The sequence below is a fragment of the Bubalus kerabau genome, chromosome X (assembly GCF_029407905.1).
Source record: "Bubalus kerabau isolate K-KA32 ecotype Philippines breed swamp buffalo chromosome X, PCC_UOA_SB_1v2, whole genome shotgun sequence".
Taxonomy (NCBI): domain Eukaryota; kingdom Metazoa; phylum Chordata; class Mammalia; order Artiodactyla; family Bovidae; genus Bubalus; species Bubalus kerabau.
In genome coordinates, this window is record NC_073647.1 from 23272680 (window position 1) to 23292029 (window position 19350).

Here is a 19350-nt window from a genome sequence, read left to right on the forward strand (position 1 = left end):
TGTAATATACAGACTCTAGTTTCATCAGGATAGCAGCAGTCATTTTGAGAGGCATGTTAGCCTACTGGAAGTGATGATGATGGTGGTGGCCATGATAGTGGTTTTCGTGGTGGTTATGCTAATAAGAAAACCACCACAACCACCAATTATATGAAGATTAACAGAAGCAAGAACCATCTTCAGTTCTTTTCACTGGTTTATTTCATAATCTTCTCAATTCCTCTGATTTGTGTACTATTTGTAAGAAATAGATAATGCTCTCTTTTGCAAGGGACATTTGTAGTATAGAATGGATTCTTACATTGCCATGGTGACAGAGCCCTTCACTCTCAACAAATGGTGTAGAAGGGTGTTAGTGTTGGGTTTAGTGGGCCCCATATCTTGTGATGTTAATTACTAAGCTTCGAGAAGCTTTCTTAACTAACATTTTCTTGCTTGAAAAGTTGGGGGTTACCAACACGCGCATCTCCTCTTCATTTCCAGTCAATATGGCTATCTGGGGGTGACACTGTGTTTTCACAGTGGTAGAAATAACCGGAAGTAAAATGCTCCTCAAATTGGGGAGAATACATGTTGAACTAAATGGATTTCATGGCTGATTGGCCAGCCAGTTTGACTGTCTCTTCTTTTACAGAGAGGCTTATAGACGTTACAGGGTCACACCAGGGCTGGAGCCTTTCTGATCAGGAAAGATGGAATGGCATATAGACCATGGTCCTTCCTTCTTAGGCCTGATGGTTGCAGATGGGCAAAGGTGGGGAAGAGCAGTACTGGATGCAGCTGCTCATAATGATTAAGGACAAAGGACTGTGGTGTGAAAGATACGAGAAGCTTCTTGTATTCAAAGAATTGTTTTCTTCCCCTTCAACATCTATGTCACTGCCTAGGATAAGCAGAGCATGGGGACCAACGATACCAATGTACATCCTTGAGTGAGATATGAGAATAGATTGCCTTCTGGCACAGGTGACTTTTATAATGGGTGTTTTACCCTACTTTACAGCATTCCTCAGACTTTTATATGCCACTGTTAGAGAAGTTCTTGTGTTCCTGCTTCAGTGTGTGCACTGCCTTAGGCTCTGAAAAGCAGCCCAGGGAAGGTGGCCATTGCCCCTCCTATACTGTGGCCTAGAAGAGTAATCTGAGGGAGTCTCCTGGGAGGTGCCCACTGATCTTGACTGTACTTGGTTCAGCTCAGCTTTCCTGTTGAGATGTCCCTGTGTGCTGTAAAGAGACAGCTGAAATTCACGGGCTATTCTTGGTATGTTCTACTGATATACCAGCCAGACACTACTTCCTTCAAAGCGCACACATCACAGGTGGCTTGCAAAATCCTAAAGAAGGCCCAGAGTGGCAATGGTAGCATGTAGGCATGGTGAATGTTGGCTCCAGGGCAAAAATTGGCTGAGGCCTGTTGTCAGAATTCTGTGTCCCATGGGGCTTGGGGAAATTTGGGTCTGGGTGGTAAGTTGTCACTGGCCATGGATCAGACTACTCTGTCACAGAGGGTCATGGGAAATATTGGGTCTGGGAAGAAAGTTGGCTCTAGCTTGAGGCATACGTTTGTGTCACCAAGGGGCATGGAAAATGTTTGGTCCAGAGCATCAAATGGCTCTGTCCTGAGTCAGACTTCTCTAAAGCAAGAGTTATAGAAATGTTGGATCCAGATGGTAAGTGTGCTCTGACCTAAGTCAAACTTCTGTGCCACAAAGGGCATTAGAAATGTTTGGTCAGGGTACTAAGTCAACTCTGGCCTGAGTCAGACTTCACTAAAGTGAGGGTCATGGGAAATGTTGGGTCTAGGTGGCAAATAAGCTCTTGCCCTAGTCAGACTTCTCTGCTTCAAGGAGCATGAGAAATGTTGGGTCAGGGGCATAAGTTACTTCTGGCCTGAGTCAAACTTCTGTGCCACAAGGGACATGGAAAATGTTGGGTCTGGGTGGTAAATTAGCTCTGGCCTGAGTCATACTTTGTGTCTCAAATGGCATAGGAAATGTGGGGTTCAGAGCATAAATTGATTCTGGCCTGAGTCAGACTTCTCTAACACAAGAGTCATGGGAAATGTTGGATCCCGATGGTAAGTTAGTTCTTCTGAGCCAGACTTCAATGCCACAAAGGGCATTCGAAACGAGGGGTTCTTGGTGTGAGCTGGCCCTGGCTTGAGTCAGACTTCTCTAAAGCAAAGGTTATGGAAAATGTTGTGTTTGGATGGTAAGGTACCTCTAGTCTGAATCAGACTTCTGTGCCACAAATGCCATGGGTAATGTAGGCTCTGGAGCAGAAGAGAGTCGCCTGTTGTCAAAAGTCTGTGCCATTGTGCAGAGCAAGGCCATACTGTGAATCATGAAGTGTCTCAGCTCTATGTGCGAGTATGTGGTTTGAACTTTCTGTGATCTCTTTTGGCACTCTTCCGCTGAGCACACTATGCACATTGGTTGGAGAAATGAGGTCAGGTTGGTCTTGTCAAGGAGCCGTCCTTTATTCTGGCCGTTGTTTCCTTGGCAGTATGTGCCGATGAGTCTGGGTGACCAGGAAATGACTGAGTCATTTGTGAGGACTGGAGGATGAAGACCTTGTTTTCCTCTTGCTGGAGAGGGCTACACCCCCAGGCTGTAGCTGTCTCTCCATCTGTTTATCTGCTAGAAAGCCTTTCTGCTTGGTGGTGGCTTCTCTTCCATTTGGGTCTTCTTGTTGGTGAGGGTGACATTGCCTCAGGGGAACCCACTGCACTCTCTAGGAAGAAGTTTTTTTAGTACAACAGTGGAGTGGCAGTTTTGCGTTTTTTGTGATGTTGCACTACAGGAAGGATGAGAGGAAAGGGGAGATCAGTTTGGGGAGGGAAAGGGTCCATTGGTTCTCCCATTTAAGGCTTCCTCTTGATAGCTAAATTTGAGCCCAGCAGGGGTATGAGGAGGAGCTTCTGAGAGTATAAGTAAAGACTTACAGTGGAGATGACAAGGATCTTTGGCGTGAAACATGTGGCAGACATTATGGGTTCAGGGCTCTGTCTCCTGTCCAGTAGCCCTGTTCCCTCTCACTACCATTGGGTGGCCATAACTGATATAGACAATGGTAAAGCAAATGGATAGCTGTGAAGTGAGTGAATGTGGACCTGTACTGACATTCAGGCATTAATACTGGGATCAGGTCTTCACATTTCATTTTCCTAGTGAACTGTGGGCCTCTCTGCCAGGAGATGATTTTGCTACCACTGCTCATTCTGTGCAATGTTTAATGTTCCTTATAATGTTTTATACTGTTGCATAATAACATAACCTGTGGAAGTTCTGAGAAGGAACATCTCCTGCTTCTGTGGATGCTGTAATCCTCTTAAGATGCTGCCTTGCCCAACCTTTTTATGATCTTCTCCTGAACTTTTATTGATTCTTGTGCACTGCTTTGATGGTCATTTCTTTCTCTGAGTGTCCAGAAGGTCTAGCAGTTTCTGGTTTCAACTGCTTAAGTTTTTCTTTCCTTACCTAGCTCTCCCCTTTTGCAAGGATTTTCCTGCCAGGTCCTTAAAGGAGCATTCAAATTGGCAAGAGGCTTATTGAGCTTTTTTAATGATTTCTACACATATAAAGAGGCAGAGAAATAACTGACACGTTTTGCAAAGTTAACCCTCTAAAGCAAAGGGAGGGGTGAAGGCCTGCTGTCAGTTTTCAATGGGGAAAATTAAAACTTTGTTTCTTATGTAACTTTATATTTTCCCTGCAGTACCCTAACATAAGATAGCAGGTCCCTGGAGGTGTCTGCCTCCCACAAATTGTGATTGCCATACCCTGGGCCAAACTCAGGCCACAGGGAATTTCCTTCAGTGGAACTTGTGCCAATGGCACCTCATGCAAGAGGAATAAGTAGAAGCCACTGTTCACCATCCAGTTTGCTTATATTTTACCAAAATCTGTGTCCTTGAGGTGAATTCTCTGTGGTCCTTTGCAGTAGGAAATATAACCAGAGGCCTTGTTTACAGACGGTTTCAGTTGCTATGCTGATCTCACCAGTCTTGGCAAATGGAAGATATACCATACCACTCAGGTCAAAGAGGAGCAGGTGACTGTCTAAACTATTTTCAATTTGTAAAATGTTGTTTTTCAATAAAATATGTATGATGGAAAAACTCCCGTTGTAGATGTCATTCTTTGTGATGACTCCAGGCAGCATCAGTGAAGATGTGGCTCCCACGTGCATCACACCAGGTACCGAGTGGGACTCTGGGCTCAGTAATCTTGGCATTGATAACAGGTGGTGGGTGACAGGGGGAAGGGTCTCGAGGCCAGAACTGAAGTTCTGCCCTTGTTAAGGTAAGAATGATGGTAGATAATCTGATATCTTCCTAGGAGAAGTGATCCTTTTCACTTATTCATGAGGATGACAGATGAATACCTGGATATCGTGTGTGCATGGGGGGTATATCTCCTATTCCTGCTTTGGGTGAGGATACAAGGAGTGGCCCAGCATGGTTCTGGAGACCATCAGAAGTCATGGAAACAAAAACCTGGAAGCACACAAAAAGCTCCTGTTCCAATTTGTATTAGAATCCAGTCCTTTGAGTATTAGGAATTATTCACTACATATCAATCATTACCAGAGTATGAATGAAAAGAATCGAAAAGGTAACTGAGTGGCTGAAGCAATTGCCTTTGACTAGTGCTTTAAAAAAATCAAAACTCTACACACATTGCATAAAATTTCTAATAGCAAATTTATAAACCCTTTGTAGAGCTGAGAATGCTGACAACATTTTGTGAAATATTCGTTCAAGTGGCAACATGATTCAGGAATAGTGATTCCAGAGGATTTTAAGCTAACTGTTTAATCTGCCTAATGAACATAGGCAGAGCGGGGAGCATCCAGGAGTTGTGCAGGCAGGCAAGTTGGGTGGGTCACAGGCGCATTCCTGGCCCCAGGTGGGAATGCCAGGTGGGGGGGGGGTGTATGCCAGGCAGGTGAAGGGAAGTACCAGAAAGAGGGCCTATGCAGGCAGATCCCCCAGGACATCTGCAGTCCAGCCCCAAGTCAGGTCATGAAGGCTCAGCCTAGAGCCTGGCTCAGGGAGGCAGGGTTGAGGCCAGGCTCCAGGCCCTTGTAGGACTCCACTAGGGACTGCCAATTGCTTCAGGCCTCCTTGACCAGCTCCTGGAACTCAAGGTGTGTCTACCAGTTAGATTCAAGCACTCTGGGAGGCAGCCAGAAGGTGCTTATTTCTGTCCTCCAGGTGGTCCAGACAGGTGTTGACTTTGTCCAACATGGGGTAGGTGGCTGCCCTTACTGCTCCTCGGGTGAAGCCATCGTCCTTGCCTTCCGTGCGCACATCCACAGGCATGCCCTGTTTCACATGGCCGCCACACATGGCAGGCTTGTGCACGGGCAAGGCTCACGTGGCTTTGGAGTGAGACAACACAACTTTGGTGCGCAGAGGGCCTGAATCAGGGAGGGCTAGGGAGGTCATTAAAACCTTGTGCTCATTGAAATCATTCTCCTTGGGAAAAGAAGCGAGACTGTCACAGTCTGTCCTGATTGAAGATGTGCCTGCTGGGTGGTGGGCTCAGGTCTCTCCCTGATTATTCATAAAGATGTTCAAGAATGCAGGTGTCAGCAACTCACATCTTGCCATCACGGTCTAAGGATCCCCAAAGCTGCAACTTGTCATCTCCTGCCTGAGGGGTTCCTCAGTATGTGGAGGTTGAAAAAGGTCTTCTATACATTTCTTTCTTTGTTTCAATAATATCACCTACTTGTGTTAAAGAATGACTTATCCATTAAGATGTGAGCTACCAGACTTAGCTATGCAAGTCCAAGTCATCAGGCAGGAGAGAAACATGCTGAGATTGGATGTTGGAGGTAGTGGGTCTACTTCTCACCCATACTCTGAATATGGATCCGTGTGCATTAATTACATAATGAATCAATGGACATGTTTTCTGTTTTATATGAGACCAAGGAGTTTTGAACCTGGGGATGACCTGAGAGGAAGGTGCATAATTTTTTCCATTTGTTGAGGGCTTTTTATGGCCAGGCTATATGTGTCTCCCTCATAACTATTGCTGTGGGGATAAACCTGATCATGCAGGGCAGCTATGTGAAACACTGGATATTCTGGCACTCAGAAGTAGGGTCTCAGTGCACAGTCACACTCTTGTAGCAGGACACATACCTCCTGGACCTGGTGTGCACCTTTAGAACTCTGTTATTCTGGTGGAGGTCAAGGATCTTGTAAATTTCTAAGGCTCACCTGCCCCTTCCACACACACACACACATTCAGAGAGCAGGGGGCCCTGCATCCTTCTACTCTCCTTTTTACTTGAATGTGGTCTCAACTTGGAGATAAATGAGTGGGTGACAGGAAGCTTATAGGAAAAAAGGATGAGTAGGGACTTGCCCATTCTAGGTTCCTTTTCTGCTTTTTGTTCTGATTCATTTCCCCACCCCAGGGATGCCAAGACTTGAAAGGCTTGGTGCACCTTTCTGCCAAGACTTTGGGACTGACTAGTGGTCATCTCATGACATTCCAGATGGATCTCCAGGCATGGAGGGATTCTGGTGAAGCTTGGATGAAGCATGGACTCAGACTGGAAAGGCTGTGAGTATCTTGGAAGCCCCTAGGGTACAAGTCTCCTCAAGACACAGGCAAATGCAGGCTAGTCTGTGCCTTACTTCCAACGCTGGTGTCCTTTCAGCCTTCCTCCTACCTCCCTATTCTTCTTTCTGTCTCTTTATCCCTCCAGTGATCTATTTTTCTATCTCTCTATAGCCCAGACACACAGGCTAGGGACACACATTACAATTTCTTCCTGGTCTCCAGCCACAGTGGCACAGATATGAAGGTCTGTTTCCTGCTATGTGTGGTCTGAGTTTCTCTGCTGATTTGGACAAGTGATGTGGGTCAACTTGGGGCAGTCATTACTCTTCCAGATGTAGATCTACACTGGGTGACTGAACCAAGTCCCAGAAGACGATTCACAAGTTGCACACCCTGGTCCAGCCCTATGTTGTGGCAGCATGGAGCCCATCTCATGAGGGGAAGGAGGAGGGGACAACACTGACACTAACGATCCACATTTACACTGAACTTCACAGGTTAAGGTCACAGTCCTAAGCCGGAATGCCATCACTACAGAAACCAGACACAAGTCTGGGTTTACAGGGACACCTTCACACTGACCAATGGATAGATGGGCCACGTTCTTGACCAGGCAGTCCACAGAGGATAGTTACAGAAGTGCAGTGAATCAGATCAGATCAGATCAGTCGCTCAGTGGTGTCCGAATCTTTGTGACCCCATGAATAGCAGCACACCAGGCCTCCCTGTCCATCACCAACTCCCAGAGTTCACCCAGACTCACGTCCATCGAGTCAGTGATGCCATCCAGCCATCTCATCCTCTGTCGTCCCCTTCTCCTCTTGCCCTCAATCCCTCCTAGCATCAGAGTCTTTTCCAATGAGTCAACTCTTCGCATGAGGTGGCCAAAGTACTGGAGTTTCAGCTTTAGCATCATTCCTTCCAAAGAAATCCCAGGGCTGATCTCCTTCAGAATGGACTGCTTGGATCTCCTTGCAGTCCAAGGGACTCTCAAGAGTCTTCTCCAACACCACAGTTCAAAAGCATCAATTCTTTGGCGCTCAGCCTTCTTCACAGTCCAACTCTCATATCCATACACGACCACAGGAAAAACCATAGCCTTGACTAGACGAACCTTTGTTGGCAAAGTAATGTCTCTGCTTTTGAATATGCTATCTAGGTTGGTCATAACTTTCCTTCCAAGGAGTAAGCGTCTTTTAATTTCATGGCTGCAGTCACCATCTGCAGTGATTTTGGAGCCCAGAAAAATAAAGACTGACACTGTTTCCACTGTTTCCCCATCTATTTCCCATGAAGTGATGGGACCGGATGCCATGATCTTCGTTTTCTGAATGTTGAGCTTTAAGCCAACTTTTTCACTCTCCACTTTCACTTTCATCAAGAGGCTTTTGAGTTCCTCTTCAGTTTCTGCCATAAGGGTGGTGTCATCTGCATATCTGAGGTTATTGATATTTCTCCCGGCAATCTTGATTCCAGCTTGTGTTTCTTCCAGTCCAGCGTTTCTCATGATGTGCTCTGCATATAAGTTAAATAAGCAGGGTGACAACATACAGCCTTGACGAACTCCTTTTCCTATTTGGAACCAGTCCGTTGTTCCATGTCCAGTTCTAACTGTTGCTTCCTGACCTGCATACAGATTTTTCAAGAGGCAGGTCAGGTGGTCTGGTATTCCCATCTCTTTCAGAATTTTCCACAGTTTATTGTGATCCACACAGTCAAAGGCTTTGGCATAGTCAATAAAGCAGAAATAGATGCTTTTCTGGAACTCTCTTGCTTTTTCCATGATCCAGCAGATGTTGGCAATTTGATCTCTGGTTCCTCTGCCTTTGCTAAAACCAGCTTGAACATCAGGAACTTCATGGTTCACATATTGCTGAAGCCTGGCTTGGAGAATTTTGAGCATTACTTTACTAGCATGTGAGATGAGCACAATTGTGTGGTAGTTTGAGCATTCTTTGGCATTGCCTTTCTTTGGGATTGGAATGAGAACTGACTTTTTCCAGTCCTGTGGCCACTGCTGAGTTTTCCAAATTGGCTGGCATATTGAGTGCAGCACTTTGACAGCATCATCTTTCAGGATTTGAAATAGCTCAACTGGAATTCCATCACCTCCACTAGCTTTGTTCATAGTGATGCTTTCTAAGGCCCACTTGACTTCACATTCTAGGATGTCTGGCTCTAGGTCAGTGATCACACCATCGTGATTATCTGGGTCGTGAAGATCTTTTTTGTACAGTTCTTCTGTGTATTCTTGCCACCTCTTCTTAATGTCTTCTGCTTCTGTTAGGTCCATACCATTTCTGTCCTTTATCGAGCTCATCTTTGCATGAAATGTTCCTTTGGTATCTCTGATTTTCTTGAAGAGATCCCTAGTCTTTCCCATTCTGTTGTTTTCCTCTATTTCTTTGCATTGATTGCTGAAGAAGGCTTTCTTATCTCTTCTTGGTATTCTTTGGAACTCTGCATTCAGATGTTTATATCTTACCTTTTCTCCTTTGCTTTTCACTTCTCTTCTTTTCACAGCTATTTGTAAGGCCTCCCCAGACAGCCATTTTGCTTTTTTGCATTTCTTTGCCATGGGGATGGTCTTGATCCCTGTCTCCTGTACAATGTCACGAACCTCATTCCATAGTTCATCAGGCACTCAATCTATCAGATCTAGGCCCTTAAATCTATTTCTCACTTCCACTGTATAATCATAAGGAATTTGATTTAGGTCATACCTGAATAGTCTAGTGGTTTTCCCTACTTTCTTCAATTTAAGTCTGAATTTGGCAATAAGGAGTTCATGGTCTGAGCCACAGTCAGCTCCTGGCCTTGTTTTTGCTGACTGTATAGAGCTTCTCCATCTTTGGCTGCAAAGAATATAATCAATCTAATTTTGGTGTTGACCATCTGGTGATGTCCATGTGTAGAATCTTCTCTTGTGTTGTTGGAAGAGGGTGTTTGTTATGAACAGTGCATTTTCTTGGCAAAACTGTATTAGTCTTTGCCCTGCTTCATTCCATATTCCAAGGCCAAATTTCCCTGTTACTCCAGGTGTTTCTTCACTTCCTACGTTTGCATTCCAGTCCCCTATAATGAAAAGGACATCCTTTTTGGGTGTTAGTTCTAAAAGGTCTTGTAGGTCTTCATAGAACTGTTCAACTTCAGCTTCTTCAGCGTTACTGGTTGGGGCATAGACTTGGATTACTGTGATATTGAATGGTTTGCCTCGGAAACGAACAGAGATCATTCTGTCATTTTTGAGATTGCATCCAAGTACTGCATTTCGGGCTCTTTTGTTGACCATGATGGGCACTCCATTTCTTCTGAGGGATTCCTGCCCGCAATAGTAGATATAATGGTCATCTGAGTTAAATTCACCCATTCCAGTCCGTTTCAGTTCGCTGATTCCTAGAATGTCGACATTCACTCTTGCCATCTCTTGTTTGACCACTTCCAATTTGCCTTGATTCATGGACCTGACATTCCAGGTTCCTATGCAATATTGCTCTTTACAGCATGGGACCTTGCTTCTATCACCAGTCACATGCACAGCTGGGTATTGTTTTTGTTTTGGCTCCATCCCTTCATTCTTTCTGGAGTTATTTCTCCACTGATCTCCAGTAGCATATTGGGCACCTACTGACCTGGGGAATTTCTCTTCCAGTATCCTATCATTTTGGCTTTTCATACAGTTCATGGGGTTCTCAAGGCAAGAACACTGAAGTGGTTTGCCATTCCCTTCTCCAGTGGACCACATTCTGTCAGATCTCTCCACCATGACCCGCCCATCTTGGGTTGCCCCACGGACATGGCTTAGTTTCATTGAGTTAGACAAGGCTGTGGTCCTAGTGTGATTAGATTGACTAGTTTTCTGTGAGTATGGTTTCAGTTTGTTTGCCCTCTGCAGTGAATATCTGGTGTACTTTTCATTCAAATGTTTTTCAGTCTGTTCCCAAATATTTTTCAAACACATTCAAACCAGAGAATTTGAGACACGCCTTTTCCCTATAAGATGTACAATGATGGTTGGAAAATCTAACATTCAGAATGCAGGGAAACAGGTACTTTCATTCCATTCATGAGTGGATCAAGTTTGGGAGACATCTTTGTAGGAAGTTTGTACATATTATATAAAGTTGAGAATATGAATGACCTTTTTTCAGTGTGTGTGTGTGTGTGTGTGTGGGTGCCTGCACGTGTGGAAGCCCTGATGCAGACTGCTTCAGTGTGGACATTCATCACTTTGACAGAAGGAGGAACATTAAAGATTTGGACACACATGCAAGTAGTATTAGTAACAGGCCCACACCTGACCCCAGGAAGGGATGCCAGGAGGTGGTTAATCCCAGGCCCCCAAAGGGAAGTACAAGAAGCATGGCCTAGGCAGACAGATCCCCTAGGGCATCTGGAGGCCAGCCCTCAGCCAGGTGGTGAGGGCTTAGGCTAGAGCATGTTTCAGGGAGGCAGGGTAGAGGCTTGGCTTGGGGGTCCTTGGAGGGCTCCACTAGGGACTGCCAATCACTTGCGGCCTCCGTGTGCAGCTGCTGGAACTCAAAATGCATCTGACACTTGGATTCAAGCACTGCTGCAGGCAGCCAAGGAGGGGGTCGTTCCTCTCCTCAAGATGGTCCTGACAGGCTTGACCTGTTTTAACTTGCGGTTGATGGTTGCTTATACTGCTTCTCCGGTGATACTGTGGTCCTTGCCTTCCACTCTCACATCCATAGCCACGCCCTGTTCCACATGGCAGCAGACATGCTGTGCTTGTCCACGCGCAAGTCTGACATGATATTGGAGTGAAGTGGCCATGGGTACTCAGTCTCCCTTTTCTGCTGACCCTCTGTTTTGATCTGTTCTGTGCACTGACACCCAAATGGTAGATTTGAAAAGTGAATTGGATCTCAGTGGAGTTTACCACATCCAATACATGGTTCTTCACCTTGGACCACTTATCTACTTTCCCTTCATGTTTTGCATGTTATATTGTTAACTGTCTTTTCCCTCAAGGACATAATATGTGTTCTTTACTGAGAAAACCATGTTCTTTCACAGTCCTGCTCCTGTGCACTTGCTCTTCCTTAATCCTTTAAACGTCTTCTCTCATGCAACACACATTTCAGCCTGGTGCATCTTTTCTTGACAGACAGGCCTGATATGGTCAACCAAATCTTCAGTACATTTTTGCCAGTTCCTGTATCAGATACCACCCACATTGTGACTTCTGCCAAAGCAATGAGGAGACAAGGGAGTTTATGACATTCTCAGTGGGGAATATCACTGGGGATCTCTTAATGAAAGGTAAGATTTCACTGTCTTCTTATGTACTATTCAATCCTCATATGTATTATGCTGTATATAGCTATATTATATCAGGAGAAAAATTATCTACTAAGCTGATGAATTGGAAACTCATGGTAAAACTTATAAGAACAAGACATATACGTGAAGACATGTGCAAGAGTTAATAAGTCAACAGAGACATTAACATAGATGAAAGTAATAATTATGGAACAAAACAGCTGGCAAACTGGCCTACATGTTACTAAGATGTGGATTATGTTACATGAATGGTAAGCAGAAAATTACTTAGAGAAATTAGACCCTTGTTGGTGAAGCTAGCATGATAAAGTCTCCAGAAGGGAGAGTGTATTTGACCAGAAACATGCATGGTGATAAAGTCACAGTCCTAGTTAACTTTACATGAAAGCTTAGTGTATGTTAGTTCGGTTCACTTCACTCGTTCAGTTGTGTCCGACTCTTTGCAACCCCAGGGACTGCAGCAAGCCAGGCTTCCCTGTCCATCAGCAACTCCTGAAGCTTACCCAAACTCATGTCCATTGAGTCACTGATGCCATCCAAGCATCTCATCCTCTGTCGGCCCCTTCTCTTCCCGCTTTCAATCTTTCCCAGCATCAGGGTCTTTTCTAGTGTGTACTTACTTCGCATCAGGTGGCTAAAGTATTGGAGTTTCAGCTTCAGCATCAGTCCTTCCAATGAACATTTAGGACTGTAAGGTACTTGTCTAAATGCTTTGCATGAGCTCACTAAGGGTCATGGCAGCCTGATGACATAGTTCTTATTAGTATCCTCACTCTACTGATGAGGAAACTGAGGCACAAAAACAATGAAGGATATTCACCTGGTAGGATTAGTAATTATGGTATGAATCCAAACAGCATACCTCAAGCCCATGTACTGTACACAGTAAATGAGAAGTCATTATTGTCTACAGACAGGCCATAAATGTGGAATGAAGTATAAATAAGACAAGAATGAATGGCAGCACTTTCCTGGTGGTCCAGTGGCTAAATCTCAGTGCTTTTACTGCTATGGGCCCAGGTTTGATCCCTGGTTGCAGAACTAAGAGCCCACAAGCTGCACAGTGACACATGCAAAAAAAAATGAATGAACAGTGACCACAGATGGAGGAGATACTGATGATGTGAAAGATAGGATCTGTGTGGTAGTGGTCAGCATATGCCAGGGCTTGAGAGGGTCCAGCACATATATATACAGCTGCTGATGTCCCTCAGAGGGAGATGCCTAGTAACACATGGGGAAGACTTAGCATATCACGAGACAGGATTCACATCAATGGCTGCAATTTTCCTTGTTGTGCCTCCCCATGTGGATTAATCATTATTTATGGATTACTAGACACAGCCTGCAACAACTCTCCTGCCCTCAGGATAGTTGTCAAAGGCTTACCCAACAATCCCAGGTTTGGAAAAGCTCACCTGTAAGCTTTCCCTGGACTTGCCAAAGAGCAGCTAATCCCTGGTGGAAAAGGAACCCCTCTGGGCCAATATCTGGCTGTCTGTTTCTGGTGTCTTAGTTTCCTCACCAGTAGTTTGGAACTAATTTTCATGTATTTGATTTTCTTGTTTCTTCCAAGTTCTATTTGAGGACTATGAAGCCAAATCTAATAAGAGAAACTGTCTGCGATTATCCAGCTTTATCAGTCAGAGTTATTCAAAGAAACAGAGCCAATAAGAGATATTTTATATGTACATTTATCTCTCTCTGTGTGTATATATATACATATAATGTAAATATTTTATATATGTTTATATATATATATAAATATGTATATGAAGAAAGTTTATCTTGAGGAATGTAGTTCCCTATTTATGGAGGCTGAGAAATTCCACAATCTCCTGTCTACATGGTGTAAAGCTAGGAAAGCCAGTAATAGAATTCTGTCCCAGTCTGTAGGCCTGTGAATCAGGGGTTCTGATGGTGTGAATCCTAGTTGAGGAGAAGTAGAAAATGAGGAGAAATGTTCTATCTGAAACAATGAGATAGGAAAAAGGGGGAGGAGTTTTCCTTTTTCTGCCTTCTGTTCCGTTTGGACCTTCAATAGATTGGAGGATGCCCACCCACATTGGGGAAGGCCTTCTATTCTACTAAGTCACCAATTCAAATGCTCATCTTATCCAGAAATACCCTCACAGTTACAACCAGAAATAATGATTTATTTGGATGTTCCATGACCAGCAAGTTGGCACATAAAATTGGCCATCACAGTGCATAGGGCAACATCATGGACTGCTGTATAACACTGTTCACACCATGAAGCCTCAAACACCCTCCTAAATGATCTAACCCATGTGAAGGACAGTGCTAACACTTGGTCATCTTTCTTAGAAGCACTGTGCAACTTGTGACCATGTAGTCCAGCTAAGAGAACCAGGGGCTATGGGGTCCAAACACCCTGTAGAGTGTAGATGAGTTAAATGCTCAAGGTAGTCAAGCCTAGGGGAGCTGCACCTTCCTGTTTGTAGAACTCACAAATTGAGAGCAGGTGTAGAGATTTCGCAGCAGGAGGCCTCCAGGGAAAGACGTGAGCTTCCAGTCTCACTCTAAATAACCGTGAAGTTTAGTGACATTTACAGCAGAGATATGAAGTCCTCATATGTTTCTTCCTATAGCAACAGGAGAAATAAGGCTTCTTGTGGTTGGGGTGGGAACATGAATACAGGAAGAGATGTAAGGAAGAGATTTATGACTGGGCCTTGTAGGGAAGACAAGATTTTCACAGATAGAAAAGCAGGAAAGGATATGAAAATCTTGAGAAGGGTGGTACCAATCAAATGAGGCTTCTATGAGTTAGCTTGTTGTCAGTGTTCCCTGGTCTTCCCAAATGTCTGCAACCTGAACTGACTTGCCAAATTTCCAAGTGCAAACCTTGGCTCCTGCACACAGTGCCCAGCACAGTATTGTCTGATCCCAGAGCTCATAAACAATTCTTCTGCAACTCTGCTCTGGTATATCTCCATGTCCATATCTAATATGAAGCACTCATATTGTGCCTGGAAGGAGTTCAGCTTGGATGGCTTCCTGGAGAGGGATGTAATTGACCTAGGCCTGGGTAAACTGAATGTTCATGCTTTTCAAAATCTAAGATGACAAGAAACAAAGGAAAAGATCTGTGCAAAGACCTAAGTTGAAGAGGTGGGCATTGAGGGATGGAGACAGATATGGAAAGGCATAGAGATTCCATTACTTGAGCTGGGCCTTGGGAAAAGGACAGTTTCCCACCAGTAGAACTACCTGAGAAAAATGGCCAATCTCCCTGTAAACCATCACAGGCCCACCAATGATGACATTGGGAAGCACAGTTATAGAAACCTTGCAGAAGAAGCCATAGCAAAAGACCCAGTGGGAGACTAAGTTCCTGGCTGTGTTGTCCTGTGGGGCTTCTGTCGACCGTAATCTTTGGTTAGGATTTATCATGGAGGCCCGTTTCCCGAGATCTCAAAAGCGTAAGTTTTCGTTACTTTATTCATATTTGGCTGTCTGCGGTGTGATTTGGAGAGTCAGGAAAATGGTGTGTCCTAATGGACACCTTGACAGACATGTCAGGGGCTCCTGCGTGGATGGCAGAGGTTTCTCAGGCACTTCTGGGTTTGGTGTTGGGGCTTATTGTAACAGCCTGATGAACTTGAAGATTTTCTTGGTTTAATTGTGGGTCGTGGAGACCCCCTTCCCATTAATGATCTTAATGTTTTGTAGTGTTTGCAGCTTAATGTGAGGGAAGGGTGCGTGTGGTTGGCTGAATGGTGTGGGGGTGCTGGACAGTTGGGTGACCGTTGGTCACCATGGAGCTGATTCTGCCTTGTACTGTAGGGCATTTGGGCTGGATATATCATTGTCGGGTATTGGTTCAAATGTTGATCTTGGCCATTTTTGTGACCTTTCTTAACCATTGAGCATGTTTCTGTTACTTTCCCTGTGAAACGAGAAAGTGAGTCTCTGAGGGAGCATGTGCCACATTATGCGAGCTGACAGCCCTTGGCTGCCTTGGTGTTTTGAGAATGTGAAGTCAAGTGGGCCTTAGGAAGCATCACTATGAACAAAGCTAGTGGAGGTGATGGAATTCCAGTTGAGCTATTTCAAATCCTGAAAGATGATGCTGTGAAAGTGCTGCACTCAGTATGCCAGCAAATTTGGAAAACTCAGCAGTGGCCACAGGACTGGCAAAGGTCAGTTTTCATTCCAATCCCAAAGAAAGGCAATGCCAAAGAATGCTCAAACTACCGCACAATTGCACTCATCTCACACGCTAGTAAAGTAATGCTCAAAATTCTCAAGCCAGGCTTCAGCAATATGTGAACCGTGAACTTCCTGATGTTCAAGCTGGTTTTAGCAAAGGCAGAGGAACCAGAGATCAAATTGCCAACATCCGCTGGATCATGGAAAAAGCAAGAGTTCCAGAAAAACATCTATTTCTGCTTTATTGACTATGCCAAAGCCTTTGACTGTGTGGATCACAATAAACTGTGGGAAATTCTGTAAGAGATGGGAATACCAGACCACCTGACCTGCCTCTTGAGAAACCTATATGCAGGTCAGGAAGCAACAGTTAGAACTGGACATGGACCAACAGACTGGTTCCAAATAGGAAAAGGAATATGTCAAGGCTGTATGTCAGCCCTGCTTATTTAACTTATATGCAGAGTACATCATGAGAAATGTTGGGCTGGAAGAACCACAAGCTGGAATCAAGGTTGCGGAGAAATATCAATAACCTCAGATATGCAGATGACACCACCCTTATGGCAGAAAGTGAAGAGGAACTAAAAAGCCTCTTGATGAAAGTGAAAGAGGAGAGTGAAAAGTTGGCTTAAAGTTCAACATTCAGAAAACTAAGATCATGGCATCTGGTCCCATCACTTCATGGGAAATAGATGGGGAAACAGTGTCAGACTATTTTTTTGGGCTCCAAAATCACTGCAGATGGTGATTGCAGCCATGAAATTAAAAGATGCATACTCCTTGGAAGGAAAGTTATGACCAACCTAGATAGCATATTAAAAAACAGAGATATTACTTTGCCAACAAAGGTCCATCTAGTCAAGGCTATGGTTTTTCCAGTGGTCATGTATGGATGTGAAAATTGGACTGTGAAGAAAGCTGAGCGCTGAAGAATTGATGCTTTTGAACTGTGGTGTGGGAGAAGACTCTTGAGAGTCCCTTGGACTGCAAGGAGATCCAACCAGTCCATTCTAAAGGAAATCAGTCCTGAATATTCATTGGAAGGACTGATGCTGAAGCTGAAACTCCGATACTTTGGCCACCTAATGTGAGGAACTGATTCATTTGAAAAGACCCTGATGCTGGGAAAGATTGAAGGTGGAAGGAGAAGGGGCTGACAGAAGATGAGATGGTTGGATGGCATCACTGACTCAATGGACATGGGTTTGGGTAGACTCCAAGAGTTGGTGATGGGCAGGGTGGCCTGGCATGCTGTGGTTCATGGGGTCACAAAGAGTCGGACACAACTGAGCAACTGAACTGAACTGATAGCTTTAAGTTTAATATCATTTTTTTGTTAACTTTTGGAATGGTCTTCTTCATGTGTTGCCTTAAACAGAACACAAATTCTGAGAATTTTAATGTGAAAATTGAGTAAACAGATGGCTTGTTTGGCTCGGGGCTCATTCATAGAACCTGGATATGGTCTTCAGTCACCTTTGAAGGCTGTTTTGCATTTTGTGTGTATTTAAGTTCGTTCTATTCAAGCAAAACCCTAACCCTTAAAAGATTTATTAATGTTTGCAGGTTACAAATAAGAAAACAGCATTCTCTTTGTCTGTTGTTTTCTTTCAAACCCAGGAAGGAATCAAGCACCCAGTGTTTTCCTTTTCATTATACATTATAATGGTGTGGGCCTTTTCAGGGCATTGCAATCATTTGATTTTGCGTAATTGTGATCTCAGTTGTGTTTCACAGTTCAGTTCAGTGCAGTTGCTCAGTCGTGTCCAACTCTTTGCGACCCCATGAATCACAGCACACCAGGCCTCCCTGTCCATCACCAACTTCCGGAGTTCACACAAACCCATGTCCATTGAGTTGGTGATGCCATCCAGACATCTCATCCTCTGTCATCCCATTCTCCTCCTGCTCCCAATCCCTCCCAGCATCAGAGTCTTTTCCAATGAGTCAACTCTTCGCATGAGGTGGCCAAAGTATTGGAATTTCAGCTTTAGCATCAGTCCTTCCAATGAACACCCAGGAATGAACTCCTTTAGAATGGACTGGTTGGATCTCCTTGCAGTCCAAGGGCTCTCAAGAGTCTTCTCCCACACCACAGTTCAAAAGCATCAATTCTTCAGCGCTCAGCTTTCTTCACAGTCCAACTCTCACATCCATACACGACCACTGGAAAAACCATAGCCTTGACTAGACGGACCTTTGCTGGCAAAGTAATGTCTCTACTTTTGAATATGCTGTCTAGGTTGGTCATAACTTTCCTTCCAAGGAGTAAGCGTCTTTTAATTTCATGGCTGCAGTCACCATCTGCAGTGATTTTGGAGCCCCCCAAAAATAAAATCTGACACTGTTTCCACTGTTTCCCCATCTATTTCCCATGAAGTGATGGGACCGGATGCCATGATCTTCGTTTTCTGAATGTTGAGCTTTAAGCCAACTTTTTCACTCTCCTCTTTCACTTTCATCAAGAGGCTTCTGAGTTCCTCTTCACTTTCTGCCATAAGGGTGGTGTCATCTGCATATCTGAGGTGATTGATATTTCTCTGCAACCTTGATTCCAGCTTGTGGTTCTTCCAGCCCAGCATTTCTCATGATGTACTCTGCATATAAGTTAAATAAGCAGGGTGACAATATACAGCCTTGACATACTCCTTTTCCTATTTGCAACCAGTCTGTTGGTCCATGTCCAGTTCTAACTGTTGCTTCCTGACCTGCATATAGGTTTCTCAAGAGGCAGGTCAGGTGGTCTGGTATTCCCATCTCTTACAGAATTTCCCACAGTTTATTGTGATCCACACAGTCAAAGGCTTTGGCATAGTCAATAAAGCAGAAATAGATGTTTTTCTGGAACTCTTGCTTTTTCCATGATCCAGCAGATGTTGGCAATTTGATCTCTGGTTCCTCTGCCTTTTCTAAAACCAGCTTGAACATCAGGAAGTTCACGGTTCACATATTGCTGAAGCCTGGCTTGAGAATTTTGAGCATTACTTTACTAGCGTGTGAGATGAGTGCAATTGTGTGGTAGTTTGAGCATTCTTTGGCATTGCCTTTCTTTGGGATTGGAATGAGAACTGACCTTTTCCAGTCCTGTGGCCACTGCTGAGTTTTCCAAATTTGCTGGCATACTGAGTGCAGCACTTTCACAGCATCATCTTCCAAGATTTGAAATAGCTCAACTGGACAACTACTCTTCAAATAAACGTATTTTCAGTTGGCATATTCTGAATTGAATGGACTGACTAAGCCGGCTTGGTGCTTGAGTTTACACAGTCACTGTTGATGT